Source organism: Accipiter gentilis, chromosome 10 (assembly GCF_929443795.1).
Source record: "Accipiter gentilis chromosome 10, bAccGen1.1, whole genome shotgun sequence".
Lineage (NCBI taxonomy): Eukaryota > Metazoa > Chordata > Aves > Accipitriformes > Accipitridae > Astur > Astur gentilis.
Window position 1 is genome coordinate 13,163,131 of NC_064889.1, and position 20,545 is coordinate 13,183,675.

The window sequence follows — 20,545 nt, forward strand, 5'->3', positions numbered from 1 at the left end:
TTTTCAGCAATAGGAAAGACATGCCTTTAACAGAAAAATGGCCATTCAGTGTATGAGGAAAGAATGTAGTAGGTGAAAGACAGACAGAAACTAAGAGAAGAAAGCAGAATGCTTTTCTGTCCCCTGCCCCTTGGTGATTCCCCATTCCCACTGACGAGACTAAGGGGGAAAAAAGACGTGTGGGGGGGGCAGAATCCAGGGAAGGTAAAGATCAACAACACATGAACGATTTCTTTCTTTTTATATATTGAATGACTATGACAGGCTTTTCTCCATAATTTATTTTATAAGAATCTGCTTCATAATAACAAATTCTGCAACACTAAATGCTAGAGTAAGTTCCAGTGCAAGTTACAAAATATCATTTACATTTCTGAAATAGGATCATTAGCACATAATTTTCCAATAGTATTCCGAGACTGAAGTAGGCTTAGTTTGAGACTCCCAGTCTTTTTTTATTTTTCTTAAAAAAAAAATAAAAAAAAATTAATCAGTGCTCTTTCTTCCTGTATAGGGAAAAGTTGGCTTCCATGACATGTTATAGAAGTGAAACTATGAATTTCATCCATTACTTCCACCATCTGGACTTTGTGTAGATGGGTAAGTAGACATCTGAGATAAAGAATACATTTAACTGAGTTTCTTAATTTCTTTATCTAGGCGATCAGAGCTATTAGTAGAATTGGCTGAAGGACAAATTTTTGATAATGTATGGACAAAGATAAGCAGTTATAGTAGGACGGTCTTAAAAGGTAATAATAGCAGTGAACATAAATCTGTGAAGGTCAAGAAATTATTACCATCAACAAGAATAGGTCTTATGGAGTTGTTGGTGTCATGATTCTTGTTCTGACTGTTGTTTGTATCATTATGTGCTGTTAATAGAAGGAAGTAAAAACTCCTTCAGTAAAGTCTCTAGCCATTCTTTGTCTGTTACCTGCAGAAGTAGGTAATGTGAATAAGCTGCCCGAGTTCTACATTATCAAACTAATAATCAATTTCATGCTACTCGATAAGGATCTTTACATACAGTTTGCTGGCCTTGTCATGGCATCCAAACACTTTCTTTCTCCTTCAGTATTTGATAATTTCAGTGATGTTTCTGATCTCTTTTTTGCCATCTGGGGAAGCAGCACGAGCAGCACAGGGAAATGACAGGGAACTCCCGTCACAATGTTAATGTCTTCAGACACAAGAGGGACCATTAAAGTTAAAACTCCTCCACATCTGCTTTAGATCCACCAACCCTTGAACTGCCTGATACGCTGATCGTGTGGGCAATTCTACCAGCTGCCTTACCCTGAGAGAGCCAGCAACCCCCTTATCCAGAGGAGCTGTGTTTTCAGAAGAGTTTCACTTATTCCATGCAAATCTCTCTCTTGCTCTCTCTAACTTTTAAAAGAGATTCTTTGTCACCTCCCTGCCACATGTAGATTGTGTGTCAGGTGGCTGACACACAAAAGGCCTCAATCTCTAAAGAAGCTGCCACCAGAACACCTAATAGACTGTCAGTTTGAATGTTTAAATGAGGCACAGCAAGGGAGGGAATAATGCTTTTAACAAAAGGGTGGTGGGTAGACTAGAAAAAACACTCAGCTCCACTGACAAGGTAACTAGAAGTGTAGTACTTGCAGTAGGAGGGAGAGATTGATGAAAGCAACAGTAACAGGTGAAAAATGGTGCTCAGATCGGGGCTACTAACAGGAAATAGAGAAAGTATTTATGGCTGTAGAGAGAAGCAGGTAAGGAATCAGATTAGGATTAGAATTACATTAAGCAGATTGTCTCCTTTGTAGGGTGCAGTGTTGTTTTGTCTCCCCTTGTGATGATTGTTTGAGTGGTATTTTAAAGATACCTGTATGTAATACAGTTTTGTGCATTACTGAGCCCTGCAAATTAGTGTTTGTATATCTTGCAGATGTTTTATGCCACTACACATAGCTGCAGCTTCAAAACTATACATGGCATTATTTGGGTTAGGGATTCAGAACTTAATTCCTAAATGTCAGCAGCATCTCAGATTGCCTTGCTCACAAATGAAATGGGGAAGGTTAGAAATTGCTGGAAAAGTTTGATTCTACTTTGTGCAAGTGGTATATTTGAACATTGCCAATATGAAAGCACATTTACTTTGGTACACGTTTCTTTTTCAGTAAGGCCTATTTTTTTAAAGCTGCAGAATACTTTGATACTCGTATTTCACTTGCCACATGTGCTGCTTCTTCCTGCCCAGAAATTATAAGCAAATACACTTTGGTTTGGATGTTGGGGTTTTTTTTGTTGTTGTTGTTGTCGTCTTGGTTTTTTTTTTAATGACTGTAACCATAGCTAACTAACTCATACTCTGTGCAAATACAGTTTCATGAAGTAGTGGATTTCTCTTGGACTGTATGTTTGACTGCTGTTCACTGATACTAAGAGAGTGGTTACATAAATTGCATGTTATCATTTCAGCTCTGCTGGCTGACAGACTGCAGTCAACAGTTACAAATAGTGGAAAAGCATTTCTACCATGACTAGAAAAGCACTGTTTAATAACAAACGAAAGATCTGTGGGAGGAAAAGTTATCCTCCATGATATATGGGTATGAACTTCTGTTCCTATGTTTATGGGAAAGTGTGTGAAAAAAAGCATATACTGGTCAGAACTACTTGACTCTGTCAGGATGTTGAGAATGTGCCACAATTAAATCATATGTTGCTTCCTCTTTATACTTATCTTACCTATCTGATGTGGTGTTAATATTGGGAAGGTATTCAACTACAGTCTCTCCCATGTGATCTCCACATCTCCTCATATCATAATTGGATATCCAGTTCATTCATATGTGGGGCAGTTAAAAAAACATTTCCGAATTTCATTTCATGGGGATGAGTGGTCAATAGATAATTGTATAGAAATAGCAATATTTAATTGTACAGAAAATGTGATATTTATTCTGCATTTAAAAAAGAATATGTGAATACAGAAAGCTTTAGTTCCAGAGTTGCAGCCTTATGACAGTCTTCTGATATTTGTGGCATATTTCAAAGGCTAGTGGGTTTGAAAAATATGTGTGGGCTCCCTTTTTAAAAACTGCTTAGTGTAGTACTACTGAAAACTTATTTGAAGATCATTTTCTTTGCTGTTTTTATTTTAATGTGCATTTATGAAGGGGAGACAACTCTAAAATAATTGGTTCTTTAGCCAGAGTAAGGTTTGGCTGAACAGTTCATGTCTTGAAAAGTCAATTTGATGGTACCCAGTAGTTCCAATATACGCCTTCTTTCCAAGCTGGAGACTTGTGTGAATTAGCTTTATATTATTTTTATCATTTTTTTTGGTGAGATTTCTCTTATTTCTTTATTTTACTATGAATATAGTTATGAGTACATCTTTACTTCCAAGTAATACATGTATGCACTTAATATTGCAATCCAAGATGTTTTATAGTATGTATGAAATAATAATAATAAGAGAAATATTAAAAGTTTCTTAGGTTTGCATGAGAAAGGACATACAAAGGAAATATTAGTGTTGCTGTAATGTAGAATAATTTATTTTTAAATTTTTTTCTTTGTCTGATTTCTCTCTCATTACTGGGAAATCTTTAAGATAACATTAATTTCAACACAATAAAAAAACCCTATAGGATAGCAACTGAAACTTATTTCTGCACAGACTACCTCATTACAGCAGCCTTTTCTGATTTCATCTTGAACCTGTTCACTCATGGATAGTACTACTACCTTTAAGTCAGTTTAAATCTGTTAGGTACTGCCAGTTACTATGAAGGGCAGTGATCCTGGAAGCAGAAGGTATGTATATATGAATCTCAGACTTAATGCAGCATTAAAGAGGCATGGCAGCCATTAGTCAGAATTACTGTTAATATGCAAATATAAGATGATCTATGGAAAGGGGAAGAGCCTCCAGCATTTTTGTCTACTTTGAACTTTTAAACATTTTCTAGTATGATGTTAATATTCAAAGTAAATATATCCAAACTGATCATGTATTTTTTTCAACTACTTCCCATTCTGTGTTCAGAACAAGAAGTCTAATGAATTCCAGCATTTAAGTTTCAGTGTATTAGAGGGAAAATTATATGTAATTACGATACATATATTTTTCTATACAACTGTACAAGGAAAACGCAAGCCATCTTCTGTACCTATGCTGTTTCCATAACTCCAAACGTCAGTGGTGACCAAGCTTACTTTGCAGTGTCCCATCATGCCATCATCTCGCCTAAGACGGGAGCTAGATGCTGTGGTAGTAAAATAACTGCACTTGATCTATTCTTGCACTGCTTGTTACCAGGACCAGAGGGGTCTGCATTGGCTCTAGAGAAAGTTTTAGATTTCAAGAGTGGGTGTAGGTGTATTTCCTCATCTAGAGTAGCCCAGTGCAGCTTTGTCCAAACAGCTACAGGACTGTAGGAAAGGTGCTTTTGTTGTAGGGAGGACTTTGCCATTGGGAGATAAGACAGACAAGTCTGGATACAATAATGTTGCCCTGTTTACTGCTGTTTGCTGTTTATACGATTTGTTTCTAGAGCTTAAAGACTGAAGTGGCATGACGGGAATGCAGACAGAAGCTGTTGGTGGTGTTTTCTCTGATGACTTAAAGCCTACTTAAAAATGTAACCTAAAATCCTAGAAGGGTGTCTTACCTCTAACTTGGTTGCAGACAGAATTTCTGTACAGATGCAATATATGTTAGATCCTAAATATGTATTTATTAAATGGAAAATCCAGCTCATGCTCTGTTCTGTGCTATCTCCCTTTCTCTGGCCATCTCGTTCTGTAAAAGGATTTCTCTGCTTGGAACGCTGGACTGTGAGCACAGAACATGAATCATGCACTTGAAAGGATTGTTTTCAGATGTGTTTACTACAAGAAGGCCACTTCAGAAAATGTTCGGCCTCAGGGGAAAAATTTCTAAGAAGTTAATTAGCATTCACATGCCACATCATGGAGTTGCTCTAAATTGTCAAGCTCTTTGTCTCTTTATACTGCTATAGATTGATGTGTGCTGGAGAGGAAGAGCCACCCATGTTCTCAATAAATGGCATCACTGGTCTGCAGAGCTTGTAGCTAAGTCCAAGCTTTAGGCTTTTGTCTTGCATTCATTTTGGAAACTCTAACTAGCCTCTTCTGCTTTCTTCAAGAAAGATGGAAAGAAGAGGTCTGTTTCTCACTGACACTGTAAAATACATTTCCAGTGCTTGGATTTACTCCGCGATGGTTTCCCATAGAAATTGGACTGTGTTTTGTTTTGTTTTGTTTTGTTTTCCAAAAATGAGTGGCCCCAAAAGAAAGCCATTGCCACTGAAAAGAAAAAAAAAAAAAAAAAAAAAAAAGTCACTGTCTCTTTCTTCCTTCCTAGCCCTGAATGCTGGATCCACTCATGCCTTTGGCTACCTGTTTCGCTGATAACTTGCCAGTTAACAGGTGGCAAGTCCCATGTTGCTGGATGTTATTAAATAAACAGTTTTCCAGATGGCTATAATATTACATCTTTAAATAAAAGTACACAAGCTTAGTGTCAGCATCTTATTTATGGAATGCTTTTGGCTCCTGAACTGCTTGTTGAAATTGTTGTAAGCCATTTGGTCACTGAGAAGTAATTGTATATTACTGTAGACAACAAGCTGTTTGCATTAATTAGCAATCAAAGCATATTGCCAAATGGGGAATAACATGTCTTTGACGTCTCTGCAGATCCTGGTAACTGAAGCAGTGCAAAACCATGGATTCTCCTTTGCTGCATGTTTATAGCATGAACTTCCAGTCCATCTGCCCATATAGCCATCTGCAAAATCACTAGGGCAACAGCTGGTAGAAATAAAATCTAAGGTTGGAGAAACAGCATATGAAGGTACAGGGGAGTTTGTGAAAAGCAATTGCCTTTTGCAGTAAAAGTAGCTTTTGTGAGCATTTAATGCAGTTTCCAAAATGGGAAAACTTTGAATATTGTCTTGTTCGTAAGCATGCTGTTTTCACCAGTTAAGGAAGAAATATAGCAAGTGAGATCAGAAGTAACTTGAACCAGCTTTAGAGAAATAAAATAAAGCATGATAGAAGGGCAAAACCTTCTGAAGGTTTCACTGTAAACTACCTTGGATGAGGTAATGGACAGACAATAGATGGTACTGATCACGTGGAATTAACCTCAGAAAGGATTAAAATCTTGCCATTCTCTGTCTCTCCCACTGTGGTTTTGAAGGTATTGAAGTTAAAGATGTTTGTCTTTGGACAGCAAAGCTTCCACAGAAGCACATTTGGATGTAGAAGGTGCCCTTAGATTGAACAGTTAGATATGATATCCTTTTTGTTGTTGTTGTTGAAAGAGCATTAAAAGACTGGGAAAAACTTTGCAAGAGATCAGGAACTTTGCTCCACGTGGACAAAGAGTGACCATAAAAAAAAAAATCATCTAGAATTGACACTACAAATAATGCTGTGGGGTTTTTCCCATTTATCCAGTTAACTTTCCCTATCCCTTGTAAAATATAAATATTATGTGATATCAAGTGTGTTCTAAACAGCAATTTTGTATGATATGCACTCAGAAAACCCTGAGGTTCTTAGTATTTCTTATGTAGGGCTGTTTTTCTTCCTCAACAAAGGTTTTTGAAAATGTTCTTAGTAGTAGGAAAGTTTCATGTGAAAAATTAGGAGTAAAGAACCTAGAGTAGTCTGGACCTAGTGGCAAAAGCTTTCGTATGGGGGTGGGAGCTGTGGGTTTAAAAGTTTTGAACTCTGGAGCCTCACATGTCTCCTTGCTTGGTAGTCCCAGCTGCAATTTTTGGTCAGGTGTTCCTGTTTGCCTTTTTTTGTCTGATCTCCAAAGAAATCTTGGTTGACAAAGTTTGTCAGGTTTTGTATGTTTCTAGAAGAAATTAAATATTAGCTGCATACTATATCAATTTTTTTTTTAAAATCAAATTAATTGTGTATGCTTAAGGTGGCTTTAAGAATTATCTTCCTGGACCTATGTAAAATAACTGCATGTGTCACTGGGAACTGTTGTGCTACAGTGGTGGATTGGAATAATTTTCTGTATGTGTTTTGTAGTGGAAGTGATAAGATCAGTTCTGACTCCAGAGCTTTGAAGTATTGTGGCATTTTAAATTACTGAATGAATGGGAATTGAGTACTAAAATAGTTTGGGGGCCTTTTGAATAGTTTGAGAGCTGTGTTTTGTTGCAGTAGCTACCAGAAGCCAGCCAGAACAGCAGTATGCATATGAACCTAAGCATGCATATTTGTACCTAGTTAGTAAACATAGCTATTTGAAATCCAGCTGTGCCTATGTGGTTTCTGCCTATTCTTTTGTGTTACGTAGAGAGTAAAGACACAATGGGAGAGAGGAAGGAAAAATAAGTTCAAGTACAGATCAGTGCTTTGCATTTCAACTTTTTTGAAGGAATGCATGTATCAGGAAATGCATTTATTCATTTATGCTATGCTTAAGAATTAAAAATACTTGCTACTAAAATTGCCAGGTTCTCTGAGTTATTAAGCACAGTATAATGAACCCATTGCAGAAAATAACTAGAATGTGATCTATGTCTGCAGAGGAAGCAAAGGAGCAAAACGCATTAAAAAATAAATTAATGTAATGCAAAATAACCTTAGTTCCACTGCACAGAAATTTATAATTGCACTGATCTTGTTAAGCTGCTGTTCCAGAAGATGCTGCACATTCTATGCAGAAGTACAGTATGATTATGAGTGTCATTCCAAATTAGGATCTTTCATAATTGGAGTGTTTCGTACATGCATTTAGTGTGTGCAGGTAGGGACGTTTCAATGAAGCAAGGTACCTTCTAGACAGCAACTCTTAACAAACAACTCCCACCAGGGGTTTGGGGGTGTCCTTTTGTAGTGTTTCTGAGTTTTGGCTTTTTTTTCTTCCACCCCCCACCGCCAAGACATATTGCTTTTTTGTTTATTTTCAAAGGTCAGTGCGCTGACATAATCTTTTAGGATCTTTTTCATGCCTCCAGGGTTATATTGGAGGTCAGGGCTGCAGTCTCAGCTCTTAGTGGCTTGCAAGGGAGGGATATGACTGAATTGATTTTGGAATAACTAAACAAATTTCTGTGATAGGATAAGCAAAGCTAAAACATCTTCACCAAAAGTTACAAACTCTCAGCATAACTGGCCAATAAATAAATAACAAAAATTCTTCCTTGCTCTGCTATCTTTCAGGATAGCATCTCTTCTAGATTGTTTTTCACAACTTCAGAGAATTCACAAGCCTTAGCTGCATGCGACTTTAGTTACAGACTCAGGAGTTGTTACTCTTTCTTAGACAGCTTCTTGAGGAAACTGGTGTCCTGTGTACTCCCTAGGGAAAATGCAACTGTGAGCAGAGGAACAGTGTATGATGATGAAGGACATTTAATAGGGGATCATTTAGAGGGATTTTCTACCAATAATGCATACATCTGAAAGATGATCACGGATTCAGGCAGCTTTCTTGCCTGCTCAGGGAGATGTACAAAACAATGTGAAGTTTGACCGAAAGATGAACATGTGCATGAGAGGTAACAGAGTAGCTCGTTACCACAGCAGCTGCAAAATGATAGTAGTAACTGACAAAAGTGGAAGGCACAAAGAGAGGAGACTGGAGTGGGAAGGGTGGGCAATGAATCTCAGTGCTGGCGGTGTCATTGTGTTTGGAGGAGCTGGTATATTGGTAGGCTGTCCTTGGATGTGAAGCAGCACTAAGACATTTGTTTACATGCATAGGTAGTCTAATCAAACTAGCAGCCCTACCATGATGCTACAGACATCTATTAATAAAGACAGCTCAAATTAAGAATGCCATGGTGCCTGGAAAAGAGCACCTCCATCTAGGGCTTGACAAGAAGGGGGGTTTGGGGATTTTTTTGTTGTTGTGTAAAAAAAAGTTTGCCTTTTTTTTATTTTGGAAAATATGTTGGACGTTTTCAGATACTTTATTTGCTCTACTTTTTTTTTTTTTTTTTTTTTTTTTGAAATATGACCTACATTAAAAGGAAAAATAAAGTGAAATAAATTGATTTTAGAATGCTCCCAAAGTGAGCAAACTGAACTTTTAATTTTGGTCAAAGCAAAAGTTTTAGGCTTTGTTTAACTAAATTTATGACTGTGCTCTTTTTTCTAAAGGCATGTTTATTTGCATGAAGGCTGAGTTGTAAAGGGTGAATGAAGGTGTGCCTAGGAATGAAGTTGAGTAAGACACTTTCAGCTTGCCTGGCTTTGATTACTTGTCAGGAACACCTGTTGCTCTGTTACTGAACCTGTTAATGTCATTGTTATGCAGCTCTGCTTTTCATCAAAAAAACTCCATCAGATATATTCAGATGTCCTCTTGGATGGAAAACCACAGAACTAGACAGGAGTGCCCCTGCTAACTCTTGCTTTCTGGAGCGGGTACAGTTTTGCTTTTGAACATGGTATGATATTTTAATCTTATATCAATGTAGTGTTTTGGTCTTACACTCATTTTCTTGGCATTGTTCCTCTGACATGAAGATATTAGCCTTAACCAATTCATTCAATAGTTGAGATATTTCATAAAACCAATGCCTGCGTACATTTGTTCCCCTTTAGTTTTGTGGTTTTTTTCTTGTCACACTTCATTGTAGTGAAAACAATTTATTTGCTGCTCTTGCTAGGATACCTTGGTCTGGCAGTGAAAATAAGATGTCATTTTCAGTGTCTCATTTGATCATCAACATAGACAGCCATCAAGAAAATATTTACACTTTTCAGTGATGATTATGGATGAAGATGCATAAATCAAGGGTGTTTTACACGTTATAAGCTAAATTGACAATGAGGAATTGAATCTGAAGTTTCGTTAGGACTAGAAAGTGCCAAAGTTACTCTGCGAACTCTAAGCATGGCAATAAACATTGGAAACAGTCAAAGTCAAGGCTTTGTCTCCTTATAGTAATTTATTTTCACTACTTTTCAGTTAATTCTTGCCAGTAAATCCTATTGATGTTAGGTGTAAAAGAAAGTAAAGTGTACCAGCTATCTTTATATCTAGACCAACAAAAATTCTCCATGCTCCAGTAATTTTCAAAAAATTGTTAAAATGAATTGTTAAAATAGTGATGGTCTGCATCACTTGAGTGCTGACGTGTTTGGGCTTGATTCTAATTTTTTTTTCTTACAATCTAAATTTCTGGATTGTGCATATTACCAAAGACTTGCTGATGTGCAAAGTTAAATCTGCTTTTAGTTTTCCAACACTTAAAAAAATGTTTAGCCGATATATATATTAGCTACAGTTTGGCATGTCTTTGTATTTTCCAGTAAGTTAGGTCATGTTCTTAATTCTTTTATGTGAGATCTTCTTACCTCCTAACTACTTTGAAAACTTTAAGATGAAATGGCTGTTTAGATGTATACTCTACCAGATATTGAGTTACTAGACACTTGTGAGAGCTTTGATGATTGCAATGGTGTCTACTGCCTTTAAACTTATATATGCTTTTATATAACATTATATTGTATATTTTTTTGTATATAACATTATTTCATCTGTTCCCACAGGTTTTCTAACAGCATCCTTAAAACCTTGGGCTCCTCTTTTAATGAGCTATAAAGACATAATTGTAGAATGGGCAAAAATTACATAACAAAAGAAACTGAAATACCATATATATTTGTCATAAAAATTCTTTAAGCATTATTCAGCCACTGTCTCCCATTCAGCAATCCTGTATGCATAGAAACAAACTGCTGCCTCTCATAAGCCAGCTCAATTTTTCATTTTGGCGATGGAAGTGCTTTCCCACAATAGAAAAGCAAAGTTTTCAAGCACAGATGTTTGTGTAATTGTGATATAGTACAGTAAACACAGACAGTATGGAGTGGCCATCCATCATCTGTTATACTAATCTGTTGGTCTTGAGGAAGGTATAGAAAAAGCAAACGAAGCTGCGTAAAAGTAACTAATTCTTTTTACATGTTAGAAATGCCATTTTTAAAAATTTTATTTCTGTTGTGTTTTTAACCTATATTTTGATGCCCGAGTTGACAGTGCTGTGCAGAGCTAGCTAAAACATTACAGCAGCTACTTGCTTCTGCTGATGGGAAAGCCCAATTAATGTAAATACACTAGTGTTGAATCCATAAGCTATATGTGATGTTGAAGCAAGATAGGTCTTACTCCAGTGTGACTTACTCTAGTAATTCTACTCAAGTACTCTGTCAACTTTATATACTTATGCAGTGGGCTGAGACTTATATGGCTTCGGAACGGCTTCATGGATGCAGATATCCATCCACATAAATGGATCCCAGCTCTATTTCCTTAAATCGTTTTGTGTTTCTCAATAAAGGACACAGGCTGTATGCTCCCAGATGGTCTAAAACTTGTGCTTTAAGTCAGTATTGTTTTAACACCTCTTCTGAACAGAGAACCTTTCCTACACTGGAAACTTGAAAGGCAAGTACATGGGATCTGACTCTGGAATTTCCTGGATCCAAAAAAATGGTAACACAGCGTGAGCAGAAAACCCCAAGTTTCTGAGGGCGACAGGCTTGTATACTGCATGAGATGAAGTATTAAACCTTTTTTCAGGCTGGTGACCTTTTTCATTCCAGGGAGAGGGTGTAAAACCTGACATTTTTTCTCTGATCCCCTTTCACAAGAATAAAAAACCCTTTAATTGGATAAGGAGGAATGCTCTTTTTTGGTTTAGAAACATTCTACATTTGATTGCACAGACTAACTTAGAAAAATTGCTACAGGGCCAGAATGCCAAGATTTATCTGAAATTACGTAGAATTGGTTTCAATGTTTTTAAAAATAAGAGATGATATAAAGGTTTCACTATCTTTAGGTAGGCGCAAGTTACTTCTCACTGCTGGTAATTGTATCTGGTAATTATTGCCAGGGAAATAAAAAATGCCTCCTCTCTCTTTTGGTCATAGCTATGTCTTCCAATATGCCCCCTTAATGCTTCCTTTTTTTCAGTCAGAGCTGTGTTCAGCATGGAAACACTCTGCACAGTATCAGTATGCCCAACATGCATCAGTTTTATAAAAGTGTATCATTCATGAGCCACATGGAAACCTAAATTGTTGAAGGGTATAAACACAGAACGCATTAATATTCTTCAAGAAAAAATAAAATTATTTTGATATAAGACAACTTCTGGCAGGCTACCCTCTATCCTTCCTGCAGTAACATAATGGCTCACTTGGTTTTAATTTCAAACTGGCATGCTGGAAGTATCTATTTCAAAGATGAAGGAAAAGACAAAAAGAGATTGTTACTTTCCCCAAATCAGTTTGATTTCTGTCATTACAAAACAATACCTTTACAGAAGATGTCTTTGAAAACCAGCCAGCACTATGACAGATAAGTTATAGCTGGTCTGATTATTCATGCAGATATCAGCAGGTTATTCCAAGAGGGCTTTATTTCATATTGTTAAAGCTATTCTCTAAAAGAAACAGTAATCATTTTGATGAGCATGGGGAACAATTTCTTCAATACCAATCCAATTTATTTGGACCCTCTGATTGGTGCTTTCAGCTAGATATCTAAGCACAATATTAATTATTCATTAAGGTACTTGAATGGAGAATATTTGCATAGCCGTACTGTCAGAATCGATGAGGCTTTGCATATGCACCAGAGGAATAGCTTTCAACTTAGTGCTAAAACTAGAGATGATACTAATAAAATTGTTAAAAAAATTATCTAAAAAGCCAACAATAATTTGAACTTTCTCGTAACTACAGCACATTTATTTTTATGGCACCCACATGTCCCATTGAAAGATCATGAAAATATTCTTCCTACAGCTGGTCATGGGGTATAGAATAAAAAAACCCCAAAACCTCAAGAACATTTATGTAATAAAAGGACATAATGGGGATAATAGTAAAAAGGAAGAAAGAGGTTTTGTGTGAGAGGGAGAAAAGAGAAAGCCTGGCATTTAATATACTTATATCCACTTGGAAACACTCTGGTTTTATCGGAAATTGCAGTGTTCTCTCAATATATGCATAGGTGGGCAGAGAGTCATCTGGCTGCTAAAAGATTGGGATACTTCTCTTTGTGTGTGCATGCTAAGGTGCAGTTACTGCTGAAAAGGTAAATTTAAAAAAATAAAATTCAAGCATTTTAAAAAATGATAAAAAGATCTAAAAAGATCTTGGCGATTGGGAAAGCTGCAAAGTGGCTACACGATGACTTGGCTGCAGTTCCCACAGCTCTTTTTCTGATGAGGCAATCAGGCTGGAACTTGCTTGAACTTTTAATTTTCTCTTATTCCTTTCTCCCAGAACTTGAGCTGTGTAGGGGAGAAGCTCTTACTTCACACCACATAGAAACAGAAAGGAGTGACTTCAGGAGCTGTTGCCTGAGTCTCAAAGTATTTTCATTCACGTTCTCAGTATCCAGTCAAAGTAGCAATGCTCAGTTACTCGGAGTGAAACGCTGACTGGTTCATACCTTCTAATATGTCATCCTTGCTAGCAGAGAAGGAAAGAATGTTCCAAGTTCTTGAGCTTAGGGGAGAACAGTGTCATAAATTTTGGTAAACATTGAACTAGAATTGGTTGCATTGCCAAAAAGCAGGCTTAGCAGCCCCTGGAGTAGATAGCTAAAACTCTGATACGAGAGGTGAATTTTTACTCACAAGGACTTAATAACGTTTGTAGGATAATCTTCAGAAAGTGCTGAGAGACATATAGGAAAAACCTGACCCCTTGCTAACTACTTACTACTCAAGTGATTTCTTTTACTAAAGCAATGTGAGATTTTAATGTTGCTGAAGTTCTGCCTCTGCAGTTATTCTAAAGGGGTTGTACTGCATGTACCTTCCTGGGATCTGACGGGAAATAGTGTTCTGGCCTGTGATCTCAGAAATGTCCTGTAGTCAAAGGGAGCATCGTAATGGAGATATGTCCCTTCCGTGCATAAAAGTGTTTTTCAGAGACCCTCTTTCCATATTGATATGAACAGAAGTGGAGGTGATGCATGTATGACACGTCTGAGCCCCAAAGGTTATATAGCTTTCCTTGTTCAGAATTAAACCACTGGAAATGTCAACAGTGGATCAAGAACAGCATAGAGCCTCTCTGATTTATTACATAGCCACAGCAACTGATACCTGCAGTTCTATAGAGAGTCTCAAGATATTGTGGTTTTATTTAAAACGGAAGGTCTGAACTATAGAGTCACGTGAATATGTGACTTTCTCGCTTAATTTTAAACACATTTTTTTGTGAACTTCAGGCCTTCCTGATAAACTTTAGCCATAATTATTACAAGCAGAAGGCAGGTTGTTTTTTAAAGCTTATTATTTTCAAGCCAATGCAGATAGATGCAGATGGCTGTATGGATTCTTTTACCTGCTTCTGTGTGAATTTATATGCATGTCTATGAAGTGTAAATGCTTTTTTACTGAAAGCACAAAATTATACCAGAAGTCTTTTACTAAATATAAGGAATGAAAAGTAAGGAAATATTTACACAATAGCTTCAGTGTTTATGCACTATGAATTTATTTTTAATTCTATTTTTAATCTTACTTCAACACCTTTTGAAAAAATAGTGAATTTGCAATACTAAAACCATTTGAAAACTAGAATATAGTACCACAACAATCTCAGGTCAGTTTTAGTACAATTCTATTGAATCTTAAAATGTATGATTACACCAGAAAACCAATTTTAGTGCAGATCTATGGAGAAACCATTACAATATAAACTGAAACATTGCCAAATCAATTATGCTTTCTTTATAAAAATGAACTAAATTAAACAGAAAATAATATGCTTAGGTAATGTTATAGTTCAGAAGCAAACCCAGAAATTAAAGTAATTCCTATTTGAGTGGCACAGGGTTTTTAAACTCAGCTTTGTCATGTCTCAGGAATTGCAGAGAAAATATATTTGATGATGCAAGGTTTGGAAATTTCTTAATATGCTAAGATACAAAAGATCAGAGGCCAGATACTGCAGCAGGTCAACTTTAATTTCAAGTGTTCTTGTTTTTGTACATTTATCTAAAGTTTTCAGTCTCATGGAAGGAATTTGGATGTTCAATTTGCATTGTAACTAAGGGCAATCCAGCATCCCAATCCATTGAGAGTCTCTGAAAATATGATAATCTCATCTAAAATCTCATTTACTTTGTTTTTACCTCTAACAGTTCTATACGCAACCTGGGTATTATTCAAATGCCCTTTAAAGTGAGCCTGACAATATTGGGATTCCGTTTCAACACAAGGGCTGAATATAATTGAAGACATTAGGAGAGAGAGAGACTGACTGTAATGAATGTTAGAAAAGGCATATATATACGTCCTGTGCTAGAATCAGAAGGTACCTAACAATGGAATTGGAAAAATGCAGTGCTGCGTTATAAGGGAATATGAATTTCATCAGTATTCATAACATATGCTGATATTCTATCAGTGAAATGCTGCTGTAAGCATCAGCCTATTTGCATGCAGAGCAATGCTCTCTTAAAAAGGAGAATAAATGAGGAGTTAGCCCTGATATGGGAAATGTTTCAGACTATTTCCTTACGGTCAAAATTCAGCAGCCTTGGTATCATTGCTGATTTCCAAATTTTCAAAGAAATAACCATGAGATTAAGTAACCACAAATGTAATAAAAATAAATATTTCAAGGAAGTTTTGGTAATCATTTGGGATTTCATCTGAATGCAGTATTAGACCTCAAAGTTGTTACACAGCGTGTCCTCTCCTTTTCTTTTCCCCTTGCCTTTCTCTCAACATAAAGTCTTTATAAAATGTGACCTGCAAGATTTTTCAAACAACCCAAAATATCCAAAAAGTCTTGGATTACCTCTACTTGGATTGGACAATTTAAGCTGAATTTATCTCTCTGATCCACATTGATTGAAGTGTACAAACCAGCTGTATTTCTGTTGCTTGTACAGATCCTACTGGCTACCCATCTATGCCTCTCTGAAGAGAAACAATTTTCTTAGACATTTCCTCATCCTTAACTTTTTTTCCATTGGTTGGTTGGTTTGTTTGTTTGTTTGTCTGAGGCTGAAATTTACAGATATCTTGGACTGTGTGCAGGTATATTAGGGTAGAGTCAGCCTTAGCTTTTACTCAGTCAACACTTTTAGATTAACTGCCTATAGTTCAAGGCTGTGCTGATTAGGTTATGGTTGCTAACACCACCTACTTCAAAATTCAAGATGAGCTTAGCCTTCATGGTTGACTTCACCTATTAAAAGAGCTACAATTGTTACAGTTGAAATTGAATCTGGTATCAAAAGTCATCCAGATACCCATTAGGTAATAGAATAGTGTGAACCAAGTTTACCAGTGAGCGAAAGGCATATGCTCACATACAGATGCTACAGACCAATCCTTTAGCTTTAATAAAATGGTGCCGTAGGACAAAATCCACCACAAGTATCCAAAGACATGTGTCTGTAATAGTAGTGAGTAGCAATTTCAATGTTCCCTTTTGACCGCGTGATAGAAACATTTGTAAAACTGGCATAATTTAACTGAGAAAAGGAATCAGTACACTTTTGCATATTGTTCTTTCCACTTAATAGAGTGCACATAAAGGGTAGTAGATGAACTGAGGACATTAATATTATCCTTTAGCAAGATATTTTGTTGGAAATAATTCTGATTCTGTTGAGATAGTGTTATTTGCTTTAGTATGCTTTTTCCTTAGGAAGATTAAGTAGATGACTTTTTTTTTTTTTAACTGATGAAGTTAATGATTGCGTATATGGAATTGAAGAGTTTTAAATTCTGTTATTAATCTAGGCAAAATGAGTATAATTTGACATGAGATCATTTGGCTATTTCTGTACAATTCTATACTGTATCTCCTAAGCTTACACTCAAACCTGGAACCTCAGGTTTGTGGAAATCTCCACATTTATGGAAATAATGTGGATGTTGGAACATCCCAATGTTTTGCAGTTGTGGTTTGGTGAAACGTCAGTGTCCAGAAAGGTAAACAACCTGGATGAAGATTTTCATCAGAATATTACTACTGCTTTAATTTGTAATTAATTTTACTGCTGCAAAATGTCAATATGGACCCTAGCTCCAGGTATGCTTCAAATCTCAATTCTCATTTAAATCTAACTTTCTCTGGATCTCTACTGCCTCCTTGACTGATCTGACATAACTATCAAATGTGGCTCAAATGTTTTGTGTTTAAAAGTACTTTGATTTGAGAAAAAAAACAAAAGTGAAACTTTAGGAGGAAATACCTGCACTGAGCGGATTTCCTCTTTAAAACAATAAGATTTTCATTTAAATAAATGAAATATTTTTACAATAAGAAAATACGTCTGGGCAGCCTGCACTCTGCAATTTCCACTAAGGATATAGTAGTCATTATAATTAACAAATATTTTGTAACTGAAGATGGAGGAGTTAACTTCTGCAAATAGCATGGCATATTTTCAGATAAGTGCTTGGGACTTGCTGGAAAAAAAAAAAAGAAAGGTTAAAATAGTCTAGGCTGCAGCTAGAACAGTCAGTGTTTCCTTAGAGATGACCTACACTTTCAAAAATACCCTATTTTTCCTTTCTCTTGGCAGAAGCTGAAGAAAACCACCCATTGAACTGAATGTTCAAAAGAGCTTGGTTGTGACCTTTTAAATGAGTTTCTTCATCTGAAGAATCTGAGTTACATACTGAAAGCATGTTCCCCTAATAACTTTGCATAATGGTGCTGGTATGATTGTCTCTGATGATGCCTAAACCAATCTTGATGTTGTTTCCAAAGCCAGCGCTGCTTTGGAACTTTCAGATAACATTTCCATGGCCAATTGACTTTATGCCATGATGCAGTATCAAGTTAAATAGGTTAATGATTTTCTGCATTTATTGTTATTGCTTTACAAGTACTTATCAGTATTTGAACAGAAGGAACTTAAAAGTCACAAATGCAGCTAGGAGTCAAAATACAGATGGGAAGGAGAGGATATTCAAGAAGGGTTCTCTGGTTTGTAGTACGGACTAGTACCCCATAATAGAATTTCTCTAAGTTACCTCCTAATTAATGCTGCTGACTTGAAGACTGTCTATTCAGTTTGGTAGATATGCAGCATGATGGTGTTTCAAGGGGCTATTTTACTGGTTCTCTGCAACAGTTAAGACAGTGTCTGCACTTCTATTATATAGTCTTTTATTCCCTCTAAAAGTACACTACTAGGTAATATTGCAGCCTTTTTCTGTCAGGATCATTGTAACCTCCACAAGATTGGGGTTGTGTGCCTTCTTAGGTTACAGGACTGTCAGACTGTATAGATCTCTCAAGCCGCTCATGCTGTCATAGGTTAATTTTTTAGCTGCCATGGGAGATTATTTCTTGTTCCTTAAATCCATTTTATTCAAGCAAAATGGCCATGATTATGATCTTACTTGCTGTAAATTAGAAGGCATTATGGAGAAACAGATAGGAATTAGAAACTGTTTTATGATTTTAACAATATCAGTTTACTCTTAAAATATTAAAACAAACCCAAATGGGAATCATGTGTGCTGTGCATTTTGCAACACGTATATTCTCTCTTAAAATTATATGTGAGTTGAAATTAATGAATAATTATAAAAAGTTGTTTGCTTTTTTTTTAAATATATATATATATATATATGCAAGTAGCCCCTTGGCATTTAGTTTATTGTCATTTATCATTAAAAGTCTCCCTATAAAATATTTTGAGGTTTATCTCTTCCAGTCTTTTCTGCTGAAGCTGTTTGATGTTCTATGAATAATAATCTCTGGAGTCAGGTCTCTACTCACCTGCAGCACAGCTGAACTCCCTAAATGTCTGCACTTCTCTCTGTGGTCCAATAAATATTTTATTAACCTCATCCTCTGAGAGATGGGAGATCTGGGTTTGGTTCCTGTCTCCAGCATCAAAAGAAAGGAACGTTTATTCTGTGGGTTTTGGAAATATGGCAAATACGGACAGTGGGTAGCAAAAGGGCCTGCCTGCCTGCCTAATGGATTTGGCTGTCCAGGGAAGCGGGATGGTGGGTAACCTAGCCTATGAATACTGTTCTCATCCTTGACATGGGAGAAACAATAACCAGCTTAGTACTGAGCAGCCTCAGGCGCTCTGTGCTTGCTCAGTGGCTGAAATTTAAGGGACTTTATCGGCAGAAACTAAAGTGAGGTAAGTGTGCCTCCAGGGTCTAACAAGGGTGTCAAGGGACTAAATTCTGCTTTTCTGCCTAAGCACTATAGGTGATGGCACAGAATGTCTCTCCTGTGATGTAATGTGATTAGCTGGTAGTGGAAAACTTTTCTAGGTTTATCGCACTATGTCAGGATTTGGTAGGCACGATACTTTCTGGGTTGGTTTTTTTTTGTTGGTGTGTCGTTGTCTGTGTCGTCCCCCGTCCCCCCGTCCCCGTCCCCCCCCGTCCCCCCCAACTTGTCCTAATGCTTCACATCTGAGCATGGTATCTCAGAATGCTGTCGTGGTGCCAGGAGACATTTTACTTCCAGATTCTGTGTTAACATTTCTGGAAATATATTCTGCCAAAGGCAGTAATTAACATACTCGAGCAATCTACTGCACGCATCAGAGAGCTGAAACAGTTTGCTGTATTCATTTCCCTGATTTAATGGGTCTGCCCCAAACCCTTGGAGGATTGTTAAATAGCTGCCTTTTGATTCTGGCTCTCAGTACTAGTCCTTAGTAGACTGACTTTGTGTGTCAGTACTGCCTCCTCCTGGATCAATCTAATCTGAGGTAGAGGAAAGGCACGTACACAAACAAGTAACCCTGGGAGAAGCGAAGACATGACCGCATGTGATACCACATTGCTTGATTTCCCATGACATACCTCCTCCCTTTCCAGACATGAAGAAGCTCTGTGGGCAGTAAGCCTGCCCTCTCATTTTTTTTTTTGTTGTGTGAGAGCCTGTTTACAGGTATTAAGTAGTAGATGTGCTTTACATCTGTTCTTAGCTTAATCTTCAGTTTCTTGTCCATATGTCCACACCAAGAAGTGCATATTGATTACTGATGGTCTAAAATCTACCCAGACAAAATGAGTCATATTGTATTTATAAATACAACCCTTTATAGAAAGTGTTTTCTCTCTCCTTGTGCAGAATACATCCTGCATTGGGAATTCTGAGAAAAGTATATAGGATCTGAATCGGATGCAGGAAACTTAGACACAAACCTAACCAAGAAGCAAAATAGTTAAAGCATAACAATGGTCCTAGCCTGTTTCTGTTCCCAAGAAAAATGTTTTATCTTCATTTCTGGGTACTTGATTTTGTAGCTTTACTGATGTTCTTTCTTTTGTATAATTTTGTATAATTTATTTTCCTTGCCTAGAAAAATGTTATGATAGAGTCCATGTATTACACTGAAAAATGCGGGGGCACAACGTTATATTTTTATGTTAACACTTGCCTTAGTGCTCCTCTTTCTGATCCTGTGTTAGTCAATTTAAGACTGTGTTGCCAGTGAGACAGGAAGTCCCCTCCTGTCCTCTCCACCATCTATCTCTGGCTGCAGATTCCCGTCTACTTCCCTTGCACTAGCCGTAGT

General features: G+C 36.8%; 1 long non-coding RNA gene across 1 annotated transcript in view; it reads left to right on the forward strand.

Moving 5' to 3' along the window:
• The first annotated feature begins 514 nt into the window (after positions 1–514).
• LOC126043915 (uncharacterized) overlaps positions 515–20,545 on the forward strand; it is a 150,895-nt gene continuing 130,864 nt past the window's right edge. Inside the window, exon 1 of the long non-coding RNA XR_007507541.1 lies at positions 515–600. This is a non-coding gene — a long non-coding RNA (uncharacterized LOC126043915). The remainder of the gene's footprint in view (positions 601–20,545) is intronic.